Below are 14,378 nucleotides of genomic sequence, written 5' to 3'. Positions count from 1 at the left end.
GTGCCTAAGTGTACCCTTACCCTAATCCAGATTACTAGTTTATCATGATTCATTGATTCATCGATATCTACATTGGGTTATATATTTGGTTAGTTGCATGATAGGCTTAGGGTTAGATAAGGGCTGTGGTTAGTATTTAAACGTGTCTCAGTTATTGTTATAAGAACCAGAGAGAAGCAAATATAGTAATATTAATAAATGTCATGTTATCTATACAACCTTTAAATGAAAGACTGTAATCAAAAGCATACCAAAGTCATTTACCACTGCATGACCATCCAGAGATTAGATTAGTTTAGATTAGATTAGATTAGATTAAATTCAACTTTAATGTCATTACACATGTACAAGGCAACGAAATGCAGTTTGGGTCTAATCAGAGTGCAATAACAGCAAGTGCAGGATATATAGTGTTACATGATTTACATACGTTAAAATAGAATGGTAGTATGCTCTATCTTGTCAGACATAAGTAGAAGATACTTAGTAAGTATTCATGGTCTAATGATGAGCCCCCACCATCTAAAGGGGCTAATAAAGTATTGTCTTTTCCATGTCTTTAGTTGATTAGGAACTAATAATCTGGCTCACAGTAAAGTGACTAGATCCAGCCAACTTCAGTCTGTTATCCTTAACAGCATACAACATTATGCTTGTTAATAATGAAATAAAAACAAGTTAATTAATTACATTAATTAAAGTTAATTATTGAACATTTAACTGTAGTTTCAACACAAATTTCAGCCCATATTTAACCCTTGGTAAATTGTACATCTAACCAAAACTGACCATAGCAAATATCAAACCCAGTATACATAACTGCCCCTCTCCCCTCCATGGATCTTTCCACTATGTCCAGGCCTGCCTCTGGATAGTGTTCTCTTCGACTGGAGGCCACTTTGTGCAGCTTGGAACGGTTTCTCATCAACGCCTTGGGTGGTTCCATAAAATTCCGGAGTAAGAAGGGGCGCTTTGAGGATGGATTTGGACTGTAGTTAATGTCAACAGTCTGCTACATTGACTCAGGACTAATTTTCGCTTCTGATCACCATCACTGTACCCTGCAACATTGTATATATTCTATAAATGGACATTCGGTGCAACCCAGATGAGGATGGGTTCTTTCTTGAGTATGGTTCCTCTCAAGGTTTCTTCCTTATGCCATCTCTGGGAGTTTTTCCTTGCCACAGTCACCACCAACTCGCTCACCAGGGACAAACTTACTTATAAAGAACATATTCACTTTTAATCACCACATTATCTGTGTAAAGCTGTTTGGAGACAATGTTCATTGTTAAAAACGCTATACAAATAAAAATGAATTGAATTGAATAACTGCTAATGAAATAGAAGAGGATAATACACAATACATGAGACAGTACCCAACATTTAAAACAATAGGGTAAAATAGGATTCTGCGGTTAGTGGCAGAAAACAGTAGCAAAGCAAGCGCTAAAAGACTACAGAATCAGAATTAGAATCAGGTTTATTGGCCGAGCGTGTTGACACACACAAGGAATTTGGTTTCAGCTGTTAGTGACTCTCAAAGTATAGACATAAATAAAAACTATACATTCAGCTTGGACTACACAAGACAAAACAGACAAGACAATACAGACAATGTGAGACAATATAGACAGTATGAGTATTAAATAGGGATACAGATTATATGACCGATCAGTAATGTACATAAAGTGTGAGTGCATGGTAGTGCAAATGACAGTATTGTGCATCAGGTATGGTAAAGAGTTTACTATAGAACTTGCAATATATAGCAGCCATAGTGTGTGTAACATATACAGATAATGTGATGACTGACAGTTATAATAGTGCAGTACTTATAGATATGAAGCAGGAAATATAATTATGGTCAGTTGTTAATGAGGCTGATTGCTTGGGGAAAGAAACTGTTCCTGTGTCTGGCAGTTTTGGTGAACAAAGTTCTGTAGCACCTGCCAGAAGGGAGGAGCTGAAAGATGTTGTGTCCAGGGTGCGAAGGGTCAGTAGTGATTTTTTCTACCCAGTTTCTGGTTCATGTATGGTACAAGTCCTGGAGAGAGGGCAGAGGAGCACCAATAATTTTTTTTCTGCTGTTTTAACTGTTTTCTGCAGTCTGTTTCTGTCCTGTTTTGTTGCTACACCAAACCAGATGGTGATTGATGAGCACAGGACAGATTCAGTGACTGCAGTGTAGAACTCTATCAACAGCTCCTGTGGCAGACTGTACTTCCTTAATTGGTGTAGAAAGTACCTCCTCTGCTGGGCCTTCTTTGAATTCCAATTTCAGGTCCTGGGAAATGGTAGTGCCCAGAAACTGGAAGTTCTCCACAGATGACACCAGCTGCTTCACCTCCTGCTCATATGCAGACTCATCGCCATCTTGGATGAGTCCGATGAGCGTGGTGTCATCTGCAAATTTCAGGAGTTTAACAGTTGGGTCAATTGATGTGCAGCCGTTCGTATAGAGGGAGAATAGCAGTGGAGAGAGGACACATCCCTGAGGAGCACCAGTGCTGACTGCCTGAATACCGGAGGTAAAACCTCCCAGTCTCACCTGTTGTTTCCTGCCTGTCAGGAAGCTGGAGATCCACTGACAGATGGCAGGGGGTATAGTGGGGTTCAGGAGTTTGGAGTGGAGAATTCCTGGAATTATTGTATTGAAAGCTGAACTAAAGTCAACAAACAGAATCCGGGCATATGTTCCTGGGCAGTCAAGGTGTTGCAGAATGTAGTTAAGCCCCATGTTGACTGCGCCATCCACCAATCTGTTTGCTCGGTATGCAAACTGTAGGGGATCCAGCAGCTGTTTTGTCACCTTCTTTAGGTGGGCCAATACCAGCTTCTCAAAGGTCTTCATGATGACAGATGTCAGAGCGACAGGCCTGTAGTCAGTCCAGTAATGGAGTGGGACCTTACACAGCTCCAGTGATCTGTTGAAGATATAGGTGAAGATGGGAGCCAGTTGGTCAGCACATGCTTTGAGACAGGAGGGGGAGACACTGTCTGGGCCGGGAGCTTTCCTTGTCTTCTGTCTCTGAAAGAGCCGATACACATCCTCTTCACAAATGGTGAGCACAACTTGAGTGCTGGAAGGAGTTGTAAGATGGGTTCCCAGAAGTGTGATGGGGGCAAAGTGGGCTGGGTTGGATGAAAGGTGTGAATATATTGTTCTCAAACCTGCAGTAGATGTTGTTGAGGTCGTCAGCCAGGTCTTTGTTTGCTTGAGTGGGGAGGGGTGGTATGTGATATCTTACAGTCCTTTCCACTCTGATGCAGGATCGTTAGCTGAAAACCTGCTTTTCAGCTTTTCAGAGTAGCTTCTTTTGGCTATTCTGATCTCTTTTGTCAGTAGGTTCCTGGCCTGCTTGTACAGTGCTTTGTCTTCCCCTCTGTAGGCATCTTCCTTGTCATGTCGAAGTTTTTTCAGTTTGGCTGTGAACCATGGCTTGTTGTTACTGAATTTGCAGAAGGTTTTGGTTGGCACACACATGTCTTCACAAAAACTGATGTAGGATGTCACAGTGTCAGTCAGTTCATCCAGGCTGTCAGTTCCAGCCTCAAAGACACTCCAATCGGTGCAGTCTTGTAGTTCCTGCTTTGCCACACTGGTCCATCTCTTCACCGCTTTGACTACAGGTTTAGCAGATTTTAGTTTCTGCCTGTATGTTGGAATAAGATGAACCAGGCAGTGATCGGATGTCACAAAGACCAGGGAGATGAGTTTAAACAAAGAAAACAGTGATTGAAACACTCAGACCAACATTTCCAAAACATTTTTAATTGTAGAAGCTGTATACTGTAAGTACACACAGAAAAATCAAGGTCAGGAATGTATTTTTTTTATCCGGGCCTTTTATCCGGGCTTGGGACCGGCACTATGAGTGCACTGGCTTGTGCAACCCTAATGGCTGGGGTTGGTTCTCTGACCGGGGATCGAACCCGGGCCGCAGCGGTGAGAGTGCCGCATACTAACCACTAGACTAGCAGGGAACCTAGCAATGTATCTTTAGAGGTGCAAATATGTACCAATGTTTAGCAATATACCTCTAAACATTGGTACATATTTGTACCTCTAAAAGAACATCTACAGTGAGGAAAATAAGTATTCGAACACCCTGCTATTTTGCAAGTTCTCCCACTTAGAAATCATGGAGGGGTCTGAAATTGTCATCGTAGGTGCATGTCCACTGTGAGAGACATAATCTAAAAAAAAAATCCAGAAATCACAATGTATGATTTTGTAACTATTTATTTGTATGATACAGCTGCAAATAAGTATTTGATCACCTGAGAAAATCAATGTTAATATTTGGTACAGTAGCCTTTGTTTGCAATTACAGAGGTCAAACGTTTCCTGTAGTTTTTCACCAGGTTTGCACACACTGCAGGAGGGATTTTGGCCCACTCCTCCACACAGATCTTCTCTATATCAGTCAGGTTTCTGGCCTGTCACTGAGAAACACAGAGTTTGAGCTCCCTCCAAAGATTCTTTATTGGGTTTAGGTCTGGAGACTGGCTAGGCCATGCCAGAACCTTGATATGCTTCTTACAGAGCCACTCCTTGGTTATCCTGGCTGTGTGCTTCGGGTCATTGTCATGTTGGAAGACCCAGCCTCGACCCATCTTCAATGCTCTAACTGAGGGAAGGAGGTTGTTCCCCAAAATCTCGCAATACATGGCCCCGGTCATCCTCTCCTTAATACAGTGCAGTCGCCCTGTCCCATGTGCAGAAAAAACACTCCCAAAGCATGATGCTACCACCCCCATGCTTCACAGTAGGGCTGGTGTTCTTGGGATGGTACTCATCATTCTTCTTCCTTCAAACACGTTTAGTGGAATTATGACCCAAAAGTTCTATTTTGGTCTCATCTGACCACATGACTTTCTCCCATGACTCCTCTGGATCATCCAAATGGTCATTGGCAAACTTAAGACGTGCCTGGACATGTGCTGGTTTAAGCAGGGGAACCTTCCGTGCCATGCATGATTTCAAACCATGACGTCTTAGTGTATTACCAACAGTAACCTTGGAAACGGTGGTCCCAGCTCTTTTCAGGTCATTGACCAGCTCCTCCCGTGTAGTTCTGGGCTGATTTGGTGATCTGGGCTTCCTTAGGATCATTGAGACCCCACGAGATGAGATCTTGCATAGAGCCCCAGTCCGAGGGAGATTGACAGTCATGTTTAGCTTCTTCCATTTTCTAATGATTGCTCCAACAGTGGACCTTTTTTCACCAAGCTGCTTGGCAATTTCCCCGTAGCCCTTTCCAGCCTTGTGGAGGTGTACAATTCTGTCTCTAGTGTCTTTGGACAGCTCTTTGGTCTTGGCCATGTTAGTAGTTGGATTCTTACTGATTGTATGGGGTGGACAGGTGTCTTTATACAGCTAACAACCTCAAACAGGTGCATCTAATTTACAATAATAAATGTAGTGGAGGTGGACATTTTAAAAGCAGACTAACAGGTCTTTGAGGGTCAGAATTCTAGCTGATAGACAGGTGTTCAAATACTTATTTGCAGCTGTATCATACAAATAAATAGTTTAAAAATCATATATTGTGATTTTTTTGATTTTTTTTTTTAGATTATGTCTCTCACAGTGGACATGCACCTACGATTACAATTTCAGACCCCTCTATGATTTCTAAGTGGGAGAACTTGCAAACTTGCTGTCACAAATGTATAATGTAAAAATGGCCACATTCTGACAGTAACATGCTGTTTTTTTTGCATTAAAACAGTTACATTCTCTATAAAACAATGGATTCTAGGTAATTTTGTTGTTTTTGAGAAATACTGAGAAGATATACTGTGAATTAACAGCGTTTAGAGTCAACACTTAGAGACTGTGTCTGAAATCACACCCTACACCCTCATTCACTATTCCCTACATTACTTTACTCAAGGAAATCAGTGGTTGCTTTAGTTGGGCTCGTGCCCCTTGACTCGTTAACATAAGTTTTACTCTGACTTCTGTAACTGTGTTTAAAAAATACTTTTGTTAAAGAATGGAAAGTCAAGAGAAATTGTAGATAAATGGCTTTGGATAACTGTTGATGAATATGTGATTACCATCTAATGAACTTTTTTGCTGATTTCAGTCAGTGTTTAATCTATGAATTTATAGTTTGTTTTTTAATTTATATCATTTCTGATCAAAGTATGACTGTATAGATTTTTAAGGTCTTTTAAAATATTAGGAGGCACATAATGTTTTAATGACAAAACCTTTAGAGCTACAACACTATGTACACTTCAAGAATCAGCACAAAACTCCCAGCATGCATTGCAGCAGGATTACATTTTGCAGCTGAATGTTATTACTATTTTATTTATTTGCTTTATTTTGGTGTTGTTTGGTTTGTTGTGACTTTTCAGTAGACTTTGTTTTGTGACATTCAGAGGTGAACTTGTTTTTGTTTTCCATTTTTGATCACCGAAGGTGTGACTCATGCACTGATGTTGATTCTAGTGTCTAGTCTATAACTTATCTAACTTTAGTTTCCTTTTGTTTTTCTTGCTCTAAAAGCTGTGCTTATTAAGTGCATCTAATTATAACAACCAACCATTATCGTGATTTCATCTGAATGAATCAAACCAAAAATCCAAATTAGATTTTCTGTACACATTTGACAGAGTTAAAGTCATGCTGGTTAGTAAAAAGTGAAGCTGGAAATGCTGTTTTGGGAGTTGTTTAATTATTATCTCGTGAAATTTTAAGATTTATTGTGTTCCTTTTTCAGTTGATTTCATCTACTGCTTTGGCTGTAAATTGTGTTTCTCTACTCTTGTTTCTCTTTCCTTCAGTGATTCTGCATGTTCACATGTGTTCATCACTAACGTTATCTCGAACCTTTTCACTGCTCCAGTGTTACTTCAACACTAATGTAGACACATAAGTGCTATTTCAAAGCTGAGGATTTTGCTGTAGTATTGAAGGGTATAACTATGCAGGTACTGATCCAGTGAGAGTCTCTTTGCTTATTTCGATCACATATTAATGTGTGCTTCTGTTATGCATGATTCAGTAAGTTTTTCTTTGGCCCCTTAAGTAAAATGCATTCTCAGTATTAATATTCTAACATTACTTAAACATTATACATATTAGATTACAAACAAACAGCCAATTTTAGTGCAGACAGTTTCTGCAAATCAAATGTTGACTCAAGTTTTAATTTAGTTTTTACAGTAAAAAGATATAACGTAGTAAATAGTAAAGAACTATAAAATTCACAGTAAAGTACTGGCAACCGCACCCTGCTAGAGTACAGCTGGAACAACAAAACATTTATACTCTATTAGATACATGCATACACTGTGATTTTCTTGTGTATAGACAAAATAAATAAATATGGAAAAGGCTATATCTATGAATGTGCGAACTAGTAATCTAGATCAGGGTAAGGCTGTGCTAAGATTTGTGTTTCGTTTAATTGAGAGGAGGAGACAAGAGTTTCAACCTCAAGCTCAGCCTCTGCCAGCGCATTCAAGTGCAACCTTACCCTAAGCCAGATAATTATTTTACATTGACATTTATGGCATTCGGCAGACACCTAGACCTTGGCAGATATCTAGACCTTGCTGAAGAGCCCAGCAGCAGCAGCTTGGTGGTGCTACTAGTTCAAAATAATTAATTGATAGACCCTTGTTTGTTATAATATACTTACATAATTCAGGTCTTCATACAAAAAAAAGCATATGCTTTATTGTGTCAGGTTGTTCTAATATTATTGGATGTTTTTTGAGTGTGTCATTTCTTTTTTCCATCTGCACCTTGTGTTTGGTCTCCTATTTGATAATTCTTATATTTTGTAACATCAAAATTAATTATTTTCTAATTTATTTGACTAGCAATCACATTGGGTTACATATTTGCCCTTGGTTAATGCCATGTTAGTTGCAAAATTGGCTTAGGATTAGATAAGGGATGTGATTAGTATTTGAACATGTGTCTCAGTAATTTTAATAAAAGCCACACATAAGTTATATTAATAATATTAATAAAAGTAATCATATCTACATAATATTGAAATGAAAGGCTGGACTCAATAAGCACACCAAGTCTTTTACTGCTGCATATGAACAAAAAGACTATCCAAAATTACTATGTAATCCAAAATCTTAACCTATCTTTATGCAGTCCTAATAAAAGTTGCTTCCTTAAGTCATATATAAGCAGAAAAACACTTAAGTATTCATGGTCCAAGAACAAGCCAACCAGACTAAGGAAGGTTTTTATATGACCTTCTACTCCTTACCAGCTATGTCTATAGTTAATTGGGAAGTAGTAATCTGGCTCATGGTAACTTGGTGACTTGATTGAGTTTGGTCTACTCTGATATCCAGCATGAAAAAGAAAAGAAAAATTTAATTGTAGTTAAACAGGTTCCAACACAAACTACAGCCCATATATGACCCTAGGTAAATTCCTCATCTAACCAAACCATAACCATAGCAAATACCTAACCCAATATAATTGGGAATAGAGACTGGGAATATAAATAAAATAGAAGTGGACAATGTATAACACATTTAACTAATTAGACAGTACACACAATTGTAGACAATGGGCTAAAATAGAATTCGGCAGCTAGTTGCAGAAACATGAGCAAAGAAAGCACTAGGGATTACATCACGAAGACCAGAGAGATGGGTTAAAATTAAGAAATCTGTGATATATAAAACATTTAGCAGGACTTTGTATTGTTGAACATTAATTAAATACATATGTCTTTAATTGTTTGGCAACTAGTAATTTAGCTCAGGGAAAATTGGTATTGGAAAGCCCTCACTACTTCAATAGCTTTTATGAATCATTCAAAAGAAAGGATGTGTAAGTTAAATTGAGGTTAAAAACAGCAAAACAATCTATAATTTGTCAAAAGCACAAACAGGTTCCAACACAAACTATGTCCCATATCTAAATTCTACATCTAACCAAACATTAACCAAAGCAAATAGCTAATCTTATATAATTGCTGGTCAACTGCAAGAGAAATAGAAACACTTCATTATTACATAATGATGTAGAAGACTTATAAGGTATTATGAGCAATATGAAAAACTTCACTTAATTATAAGGACATGGGTTTTCTTATGTCTTTGCTTCAAGAAGCAAAAGATCACAAAAAGAACTATAGGCTTCTGCTAGAGAGAACTAAATGACATTACCACAAACAATTCCCACACTATTAGTACAAAAGGAAAACTAATTGGCTGTATCCATGAATGATTGGGAGCTAGTAATCTGGCTCAGGGTAATGTCAATCTTCGCTTTATTTAGAGGAGGAGTCACAACAGGTTTAAACCTCAGATTCAGTCTCTGCCAGTAACATAGAATTCCCCTTAATTGCATAATATATCTGTTTTTGTGGTGCTGCATTTGTGCTCTCAGTGAATAAGTGACCAATATGAATGAGGTTAAAAGTCTTTAAGAATCTTGTGTGATCTCATAGGAGCTCATTTTATCGGTTGAACTGGACATTGGTATGTCAATTTATACTAGATCTTGCGGCAAAACACTTGATTGGTCTTTTACAAGCCAGGAAATGTAATTTTCATGCAGAACATTTTTTAGGAGCCATGCAAATTATCTTTATATCAGGCAAACATGCTATGACAGAACACAAACTCAATTCCATGCAAACATCAATTGATATGAAAACCTGTAAACAATTTCTTCTGTAAATAATTACTAAAACTGAAAAAGGAAATATGTGGAGATTGTGGAGTGTTTAATAACTGAGGGAACGATTAAATGCATATATTGCAGATACTGCCTTTACAGACATTTGTGTTCACCATGGTGACCTGGATTCCCATTCCAAATTTCCATCAGTGCAGTTTGCAAAACAAATTTTTAGTTTTTTCGGTTGTTTAGTTCTTTGTATGGCACTTTAGTACCTTAGTGATATTTTCAGTCACTAGATTATATTACAGATTATTAAAAACTGACTGAAAAGGTCACCAAGATATAAAAGTGCCAAACAAACAACAATACTCTTAAATCTACAGCACCTCAAACAAAACATTTTAATAACAGGTGTTTAAAAACCATTAGTCTTTTTATATTGAACCCTGTATGTCATGACCCTTAAGCATCCATATTATTTCAATAATATATGACTCTATAAGGACCTCCAGGTAGAGAATTTTTTCTGAAGAAATGTTGAAAACATCCATTATTTTTTGCTTTATTAAAAATTCATGATGTTACATATAATTATTCCAATAATTATTTCAATGTATTATGTAAAGATGGTGATTTTATTTCCATGCATGAAGCTTTGAATGGGATGTGTTTTAGATTGGTCAGCTTTCTAGACTTTTTTTTTTGTCCCAGACCTTCTTCCCATAGTCTCTTACTCTGACTTTAACTACTTGGAGAACACTACACAGACAGTAACTCAAACCCAGGATCAAACCAGAATCCCTAAAGCTGTAAAATGGCGATGCTATTAATTATCAACTAATTAATTATCAAAATCTTAAATAATTCAGCTTCATCCAAAGGCATTGCACATGGTACCCATGTGACTCTTCTGACAGTAAAAAAAGTGTCTTCTGCAGAGGGCGACATTTAGCAAATGCATGCCTAACCAATATTTAATCAATCCCTTATGGGTCAGTGCTACAAGCCGAGCAAAAAAAAAAAAAATAGGATAAATGTGGAAATTTGTACTTATAGATATGTCACATACTTATATGCATTTTTGCTATTTTTTTCTGCTTGGTCTTTGTCTTATGTAACATGAATAAATCATACACAATGTTTCAAATGATCTGATGGATAAAATCTAAAATGCATAAACAATATGAGTTCTAAGGAATTGGAAGCTGTAGTGGTCTGAGCTGTAATGACGTTTGACTTCAGGGTGTTGCAGAGAACAGGAAATGAAAGCACATTGCATCATGGTGAAAATGTAGGAGAGGAGTTTTCCAGATTATTTTGGCTTGCAGTATTAATTCACACACGCTTGGCTGTACTTTCTGTTAGCTTTATGACATCAGACATTTTGTATTTGAAAAAAACAACAACAAAAGAACAGGGATGGAGAATGCCTTGCAGCAAACTTTAACTATATAACCATATTGTTGGGCAACAGTATCATGACAACAATTAAAAACTAAATATAAGAGGGCTATTGCACTAAAATATATATTACTGAAAAAACAGCACCCAATCCTAATTAACCACATATGCAGTGTAGTGAAGCTTTAGAGTAAGCAATATTTAATGCATATAAAATATATTTTCTTCTAGATATAAGTACATCATGTAGTAGAAATTACACTGATGGTCTTTCTGTGTACAAAATTACACACAATAAATGATCAGTGTTATGGGGACAAAAACAGAAATCCAACATGCAAAAAGATTTACGCATCCAAATAATAGGCTGCAAAGGATTATCAAACTTAAACCAAATAAAAGAATCATGTGATTGTGTCTTACACATGAAGAATTGGCTATATAACAATGGACGTCTATAAATCTAGCCATATTATATTTATATACACACAATGGAATTGAAAGTCCTGAGTAACCAGCAGATGTAACACAGAGGATTATGTGCATGTAGGTTTCCTGTGTTCTGTATGTGCAAATGTGTGTGCGCGTGTGTATATGTCCAAGATGTGTTACCGGCACACCCATGTACACTGAGATCATTAACGACTGAAAGGTCTGTAAAACTTATTGCTAGGAGGGACAGTATTCTGCTTACGCCTTCTTTCAATGTGCCAATAGGGACATCTGAACTGTTGCATGTGTATGTTTGGGTGTCTGTGTGTTCGAGTTTGTGTTGTGTGTGAATTAGTGAAGCAGGAACATCCAAGCTATGGGCTACCACAGATGGATGCTGTACAGAAATGCTCAAATGTTCCACTGTATAGATATCTCCAAAGAAAATATTGCATTTATGTAATACATGCAATCTATATGCAATAGCTATGAGGTTTTAACTTGCATCTAATGTAAACTCTTGCACATTCTAAACATCTTCAACTCTACAAACTTGTGCATACTTTCAGGTCTTCTGACACTCAGCTCCTGTTTAACCCACAATTAATCTGTAGAGTCTACTATTAAATCAAGGACTTTTAAACAATTAAATCCGTTCAGCACTGTTTGTGGGCAAAAACCTCTCCTGATCTCTGAACACCTTCATTTTTCTCATCTACTTTAATTTTTGTGTTCGCCTTTCTAAATAAAAGGGTAAAATGCTTGTAGATTTTTCTTTCATCGAGTACCTCAGGAGATTTAATAACATAATAAAACGTTTCTCTAAAAATCTTTACATTTCAGGAAACTTGTCAAAACCTACCCTTTTCACCTAGTAGAATATATGATTAATAAAATTTAAATGATAATTAGATGAGGGTTTAGTATACTCTAATATGTCTTCATATCTACATAAAAAATAATTATACTGTATTTGACACCTGCTATACTGTACTTCTCTTTTTTCATAGTTAGATTAACAAATAAAAAATTTGTTTGAGTATATCTCATATTTGTAACAAATACAGCAAAAAAGACAAATATTCAAAAGTAAACTCTAAAAAGTAAAACGTACACATCTCTACAAATACAATGTGCCATATGTACTGTATTTGCATTGTAGCAGCCTTGGTTGTACGCTGCCTGTCAAGATTTTTGACAGCACCTATCAATTTTAAGAGCCTGCATGTTCTTCGTGTTTTTTTTGTTTGTTTTTTATATGACATTTATATAACAGCTTTTACTTTGACCAAACAAATATATTAACTTACAGAGGTTAGTACAAAATAGTAATAAACGGTCATAAACTTTATTTTCATTGAAAAATTCTCTCTTAGCATTAAATACCAGCTTTACACACTTTCAACATCCAGACACTTACTTTCTCCTAACATTTAGCTGAAATACTTTGCCATGCCATGAAATTTGCCAAAGGTGTTCTTCACTAGTTGGATATTTCCATCTGACCTTGAGATCCAGTTCATTCCAGAACAGTTAAATATGATTTAGGTATGGTGACTGGGCAGGCCATTGCATGATAGATAATACTCCAGTTGACTGCTCTCTAAATACTTGTAACACTTACAGAGCTTTTGGGTCATTGTCTTATTATATCTTGAAATAGTTCCAATTAGCCACAGTCCAGAACGAAATCGCATGATGTTGAAGTATGGAATAGTAGCCATGTTGGTTCAGTATTACTTTCACCTGGAATAAGTCTCCAACCTTTCTTGGTCCAAAACAACCCAAAACCATTAAGTTTCCACCTCTATGTTTGAATCTGGGTGTGAGGCAGTCTGCTAACATCTTCTCTCTGTCTTACATAAGTTCTTCCGTTTGAGTCAAAAAAGTAAAATTTGGACTCATCTGCCTACAGAACTTTTTCCAGTCATTCAATGTTCAATTCTTGATTGTTTTTGCCTTTCACCTAGTTTGTTGCATATAAACAATGGAAAAATGGAACATGCATGTGTCTGAAAACAGATAAAATACTAGATGTTCCCAAAAGGTTTGGCAGGCACTGCATATTTAAATGAACATGGAATATTCAGGCACACTGTGTGACTCAGTTGCAATATTTACTGGTAGTCAAGCTGTTAGACAAATGTGAGTACTGTGACCTTTTGCCTCAGAAGAAAAACTTTAGAGACTGTTGTCTGTAAAAAGCCCAGGAATACTCAGACCAGCCCTTCTGTTTCCAACAATATCAGAGATCAGATTCTTTTTATTCTCATGTTTGATGTAAACATTAATTAAAGCTCTTATCTTGCATCTGTATGACTTCTGGTGCCAAATGGTTTGCTGATTAAATAGATTTACAAATGTGTATACCTGTATATGAGATCCAAAAGAGTGAGACCACCAAATAAAATAAAAAAAACATTTTAAATAAACTTTCTTTTTTTTTTCATTTTATTTTTAAACAAAGAGAAAAAATGTTATTATAAAAAATATTTGATATTTGATATTGATTCTGCATTGTTTATATGCCCCTGATTAAATGTAAGCAAATTTGTAATATTGAAATAATTATTTTTCTTTGTACAAATGGTCCGATTTTACTAATGCCTAATCTCTTCTAATAAAAAGACACAAACAGATTTGATCTATCATGCATTCCACAAACTTGCACCTGCTTGAGGGAACAGATCATAACTCAAGGCACTCTGACATTGTTTAAATAATAGAAGGCAATAGAGAAATCAATTTGCCATCCAACTGTCTGATATGTTGATTGGATTGCTTTGCCATACCTGAATAATCAATGCTTATAGAAGCTTGTGAAAATATATTTTTTTATTTAAATGTATATTTAATGTATTTATTTATGTTTTATAACTGATGCTTTGATTGGTACCATTAAAAGGTGAAAGGT

This window comes from Silurus meridionalis, chromosome 16, assembly GCF_014805685.1.
Source record: "Silurus meridionalis isolate SWU-2019-XX chromosome 16, ASM1480568v1, whole genome shotgun sequence".
Taxonomy (NCBI): domain Eukaryota; kingdom Metazoa; phylum Chordata; class Actinopteri; order Siluriformes; family Siluridae; genus Silurus; species Silurus meridionalis.
This window is presented reverse-complemented; position numbering follows the sequence as displayed.